The sequence below is a fragment of the Spinacia oleracea genome, chromosome 4, assembly GCF_020520425.1.
Source record: "Spinacia oleracea cultivar Varoflay chromosome 4, BTI_SOV_V1, whole genome shotgun sequence".
Taxonomy (NCBI): Eukaryota; Viridiplantae; Streptophyta; class Magnoliopsida; order Caryophyllales; family Amaranthaceae; genus Spinacia; species Spinacia oleracea.
In genome coordinates, this window is record NC_079490.1 from 112103575 (window position 1) to 112109282 (window position 5708).

Genomic DNA, 5708 nt, shown 5'->3' on the forward strand with positions numbered 1-5708 from the left:
CTAGCAGATCCATAAAACATCTCTTCACTAGTGGAAAAAACCCCTGTTGTAGCCCCCTTGTTGAGGGGGGCATATATAAGTGGGCCTCAACAACCACTTAGTCAACACGGGTCAAAAAATTTACTAACAGGTTGGGGCGGGCTTTTTTAGAGTTCGCTTCAATAGAACTTGTTGGAGGGGGCTTTATATTGCCCGCCTCAATAGATACTAGTCTAAAGGGGCGGGCTTTGTTTTGTTCGCTTCAACCGATATTCACGAAATTTAAAACAATAAAAACATAGCTTCTCATCGCCAAACCGATAAAACAATCCCTTCAAATCTCTATATTCAAACAAAGCAAGTACGCTTCCAATGCAATCTGCAGGCGAGTTCGCACCGCTCCTCACCGCGCGGCTCCACCACCACCACCACCACCTTCCTCGCCTCCTCTTCCATAGTAGTCGCCCCCGACCGTCGTCTTCCCTATCTCGGTTGACTCTGTTTCACACAGTGACGCAATCTGTCAAGGTGAGCTTTTAATTGATTCTTGTTTTGCTTGGTCTTAAAATTCAGTTTCCCTTCAATTAGTTGAGCATAATGAGTTAATTATGCAGAAATTTTAGGCTAATGTTCCAATATTGGATGAATTTACAAATTAGGGTTTGATATTTGTGGTTTTCTAGTTCAATTGTTAGTTTATAATTGATTCTTTTTTGTTTTTGTTCTGGCCGGGGATGGGGATTGGGTGGATGGGGTCTTCTTTTATTACTGCTTTTTTTGTATGATGAGATGATGGTAGTTGTGGGATTAACTTATCTTACTTTCATTGGCCAACTCGGTTGGGTTCTTGATACTATCGTCTCCCTTTGGGTAACACTCCTCAAACTACTCTACCTGTTTCAATCTTCTATTTCAAACTTTGTTTGTCCATTATTTTGGGTTTAGGATTGTTGTTTTGATGTTAATCTGTCTGATGAGTATTTGATAGTTTGTGTCAGCGAGTTAGCGGTTTTATTGTTCGTTTACGTGAGATTGATCATTATCGGATATGAATTTCACTTGCGTGACCCGCGTTGACAAACAAAGTCATTCTTAGTGGTTATGAACTTATGTGCTTGTATATGTTCAGAATAAGGTGATCATTGACTAGAACTGATGCTGCCCGGAAAGTTTTGTAATCCTACCAGTCTAGAGTATATTAGATTTCATACAGAAAAGAGAAGGTTTTGACTTTTCATTGATTTTGTTCCTTAACCACTTATGTACACTTTAAGATGGTTGTTATGGTCCATTCGGGATATTAGGTATGCTGTATTGCTGGATTGAGGTTGATTGCATGTGCAACACAGTTATCCTTTTTAAGGCACTAAACTAAAGTTCTGTGCCTTGCTATATGCAGTTTTTGGCTATGAGCCTCATTCGGTGTTGCCAATTGGTGTTGTTTCTCTTGCTGATCTTACAGTTTTTCTGCTTTTCTCGAAAATTAACGTCTTTGCTAGTACTGTTGTAAGTCCTACATGCCTAAGTCCTAATTTTTCTGACCTCCTATTTTTCTCTCTTATCATTAGTCTTACCTCTTTCTGATGGCTAGATATTCTACACTCCTTTTTTGAGGCATATATGGACATGGTTGGGTCTATCTCCAGCAACTAGAAAGAATTTTAAATCTCGTCTGGCTTCAGGTTACAGTTGTATCATAGTGCCTGGTGGAGTACAAGAGACGTTCCATATGGAGCATGGCTCTGAGGTACGTTATGTAGATTATCTGATTGTTTTTTGTAATCCTGGTTGTGGAGTTGTCAACTTGTGTGAGATTAGACTTTTGTTGTTCGTGTGTGTGACATTGATCAATATTGGATATTAACTTGGAATTTCTTGTCGACTTGCCCATTTTGAAATTTGAATCCATGGTTTTATCTTGTTTTTTTTATTTTTGTCCGTTTTAACTTTTTGTTACAAATTGCGAGTTTGTTCCTTATATATTTGGTGATCTGTTGAGTGTTTTACTAGCCTATTGTTTCTAGCAATACATATTTTGTTGCTTTCACGTTTGAACTTATAGTTGCTCCAATGCATCAAGTTCTAGTTGGCACATATGATAAGTTACTCTTTTGAACAGATTTGACCAGAAGTTGTTGTTGATTGGTATAGGCTTCAATCCCGAATTTCAAGTTAGTCCTTTTCATAGCCATTACTGCTTTTTAGAGATTCATGTATGTTGCAGCTTTCATAGCCATTACTAGGTTGTTCTATTTGTCGTGCTCACATTGAGTATTATACTATTATGGGTTGTCTGGTCGTTGAGTCCTTTTTCTATTTGGTTCAGGCGGGGAGGGTATCACCGATGGTTGTGAAGATCTTCAAAATTGCCTCTATGTTTGCATTCTTGTGTTTGGTTAAGTATATTCTTTAATCTTCTAATTAACATGCTTCTTCTAGATGGAATTATATGTTTACACTGGCCTTATTGTGTTGATTTAAGGTTTCTGATTTAGACTTGATAGGCTGAGGAGTGAGGACGAGATACTGCAAGGTCTAGCCTTTTGCTATTGTTTACAAATCAGAGTCGTGTCTCTGGCCAAATGAACAATTTAATGAAATCTTAATATTACTACAGTACTATTCCTACTAATATACTACTAGAGACTAGAGACCTATATACTACTAGAGTACTACTCCTACTAATATATATTCACAGGAACTAAATGTAACAATTTAATGAAATCTTAATGTCACCAATAATAATGTTATCCCATGTTTTATTTTTATTTATTTTTCTTTAGAATTTCACTTTTTCTCAGTTGAATTCCAATAAGTTCAGTTTAACTTAACACTACTATAACCCATTTTTCGATAAGTTCAGATTGAGCAGTGATGTATAAACGTGCTCTTTCATTTTGCCTTATTTATATTCCTGAATAGCATTATTTATCAAGGTTCTGCCTTAATAATGTTGGTATTGAAGTCTGAATGGTGTATGATGTGGAAAGACGTCAAGGTGTTTCTTTGGGATGGTATATGATGATGTGTTGTTGTTGTTTCGATCTGATAAAATCGAAGTAGTTTCTTCTTCGATCCGTTTTCTAGGTTTTGTTAAAACTTTGGACGTATTGCAGAAAGCAGATCGTTATTTGTATGATGTGATTGAGTGTATTCATGTTGGACTTGTGTATTTCAGAGCGCTAGTGTTTTCTGCTGCTTGAGAACTATAGTGCAGAAAATGGGTTTGCTCTTACATTTATTGAAGGAAATTATTCTGTGTGTTTGTTGAAGTTTCCTTTGCAGTAAACAGCTAGTTCTTTCTAATCGGAACCTGTGATTTAGGACATTAATGTTGTCTATTGTGAGTGAGGTTATGTTGCCTCAGCTGATCTTAAGATATACTGGCGGTGATGTCCACGTATTCTGGTGCTAAGTATAGCAGATTGGTAAACTATAGCAGCAAAGCAAGGAAAAAAAATATTATCATTTTGTGTGCTAACTGTTTCCTTCGTACTTGCTTGGTCCGTCATTGTGTTGAATTGTTTTATCTGTTTGAATTTGCAAAATTGTAGAAATCAAATTATATGGCAGCCTCCTCCTGTTTTCTTTCTTTTTCTCATTTATTTCTTTGTTTAAATTGAGGTGGTTAAAACATGGCAGTTTTTGTTGTTTTTACAGCTTGTTTTGAGTACTGGAAGCGGTGTTAATGGTTTCACTCTAGATCCATCTCTTGGAGTGTATATTTTAACTCATCCAGACATCAAGGTAAGGACACTTTAGCTTCCTGATTAGAACTAGCTAAAACATATTGTTGTTACAGTGGGGAATCTATTTACTTAGCTCGTTATTGTCTTGGATAAATTGTTTTTTACCACCTAAAAAACTAAAACTTGTATTTTACCACCTAATTTTTTAAAAAAAATTGTTTTTTACCACCTGGAAAATAGGAAAATAGATGAAAATGTTATGTGGGGGGCACAATAACGGTAATATTTTATATATGTTCTTTTCTTCCACTATTTCATGTAATCAACTCTCTTCTCTTCCTCGCTTTCCTATTTTCCATGAATTCACATAATCTTTCAGCTGATGCTATAGCATGCACTCGTAGGTCATAAATCTCATTGAAATTGTTGTCATTTTCCATGCTTAACAGTAGAACACGTACACGTATCTGATGTCGAACTATTGGACATTGGTCTGCAGGATTACTGTATTCAGCTAGCTAAGTGCAGAATCCATCTAGAGTAGTTTATTAGACTAGAAACTAATGTTGGAACTTATCTCTGAAAACAACATTCTCCTAACAGTACACTCTGATTAGTTGTTTAATACAAATTAGTATTCTGATTAGCTGTCAGTACACTCTCACTTTGTAATCAAATATACATTTATATAAAGATTAGTATTCTCATACTCTTCCAATAATTTGGATTAGGTATGAAGACAGTTTCCGCCAAAATCATTGATCTACTGATCATGTATGTTTCTGAATAACTAATTGTGTTCAGATTTTTTATCTAATACTGACAGCGATTTCACAGCACAGTCAGTCCAAGGAAGTATGAGAAACTTCGGGTTTCATATATATCATCATCAAATTTTGGTTGATAGATTATCTGTTAGTCACTTTAAGTTTTCTGAATGTACGAACCTCGAATGAATGAGACCTTTAAACGTAATAGTATTAGGAAGCTAGCAGTATTATTTGTTTGCCGTCTACGTTAAGGAAGGGCTTCACTTATGGGCCCTAGATTTACAAACCACGACATATTCAAATTAACCAACTAATCATGGTTTGACAGGCATCAGCTTTCGTGGACACTTTAATGCTCACAGAGCAATTAGAAGTACAGTTTAGCTGCATGGTTTTCAACAATTTAATTATCTCTATAGTCTGCAACTATATCTTTTTATGATCCAATGGAATGTAAAGATAATATCGTGAGTGTAAACTTTGGTACTCATATATTTTCCTTCCATCTTGCAGGGATCGAGTCGATTGGAAGAAAGTCAACACGGCCTTAATTAAGGTTTGTAATGCATGATCTAAAGGGAGCTAAGTGGCCGGATTAGAGAAATTTGTTTGACTAGCTCTCTAGCCTTTTGTCTTTATTTGTTAATATTAGTTTTAATTTGTTAGACTAGCTAGCTAGGTGTTTAAAAATTGTAAACGTACGTACTATACGCTTTTCTCTATTGGGTTAATATAAATGAAGTTAATTTAATGATTTATTAATAAAAAATAAGCAGATTCATACCTTTGCTATTCTGGTGTTGATTGGTGTACAGGTTTCAATACTCAATGGTGTATATATATATAGATTTGCTTATTGCCACCTATTTTATATTTTAAAAGAATTTGGAAAAAAAAAATTAATGTTGTTGAAGGGGGCTTTTAATGTACCCCTCAACAACATATGAATTTATGGCGCCAATGTACAGGTATTGGCGCAAAAATACAGGTCTGTTGTGGGGGGCATTTAAGAAGTGAGCTTCAACAGAGGTGTCTGTTGAGGCGGGCTTTTGGTAATTCCCCCCGCAACAGGTCCTTATTTTTCCCTTTGGTTTTGAGCTGTTGAGGCGGGCTTTTGAAAGCCCCCCACAACAGATGACCTGTTGAGGCGAACAAAGCCCGCCTCAACAGCTAAGTGAGCTGTTGAAGCCACGTCTGTCGAAGCGGGCTATGTTCGCCTCAATAAGCCCAAAATGCCCCCCTCAACAGGTATTTTTTCCACTAGTGCTTT

General features: G+C 36.3%; 1 long non-coding RNA gene across 2 annotated transcripts; it reads left to right on the forward strand.

Annotated features, from left to right (window-relative positions):
- Positions 1-398: 398 nt before the first annotated feature.
- Positions 399-5032, forward strand: LOC110799209 (uncharacterized). 2 transcript variants are annotated; one of them, XR_008918484.1, is made up of 5 exons: positions 399-507; positions 1379-1485; positions 1571-1726; positions 3640-3726; positions 4952-5032. It is a non-coding gene; the product is annotated as an uncharacterized lncRNA (long non-coding RNA). The 2 variants fall into 2 exon arrangements; XR_008918485.1 differs by lacking the exon at positions 1379-1485.
- The last annotated feature ends 676 nt before the right edge of the window (positions 5033-5708 follow it).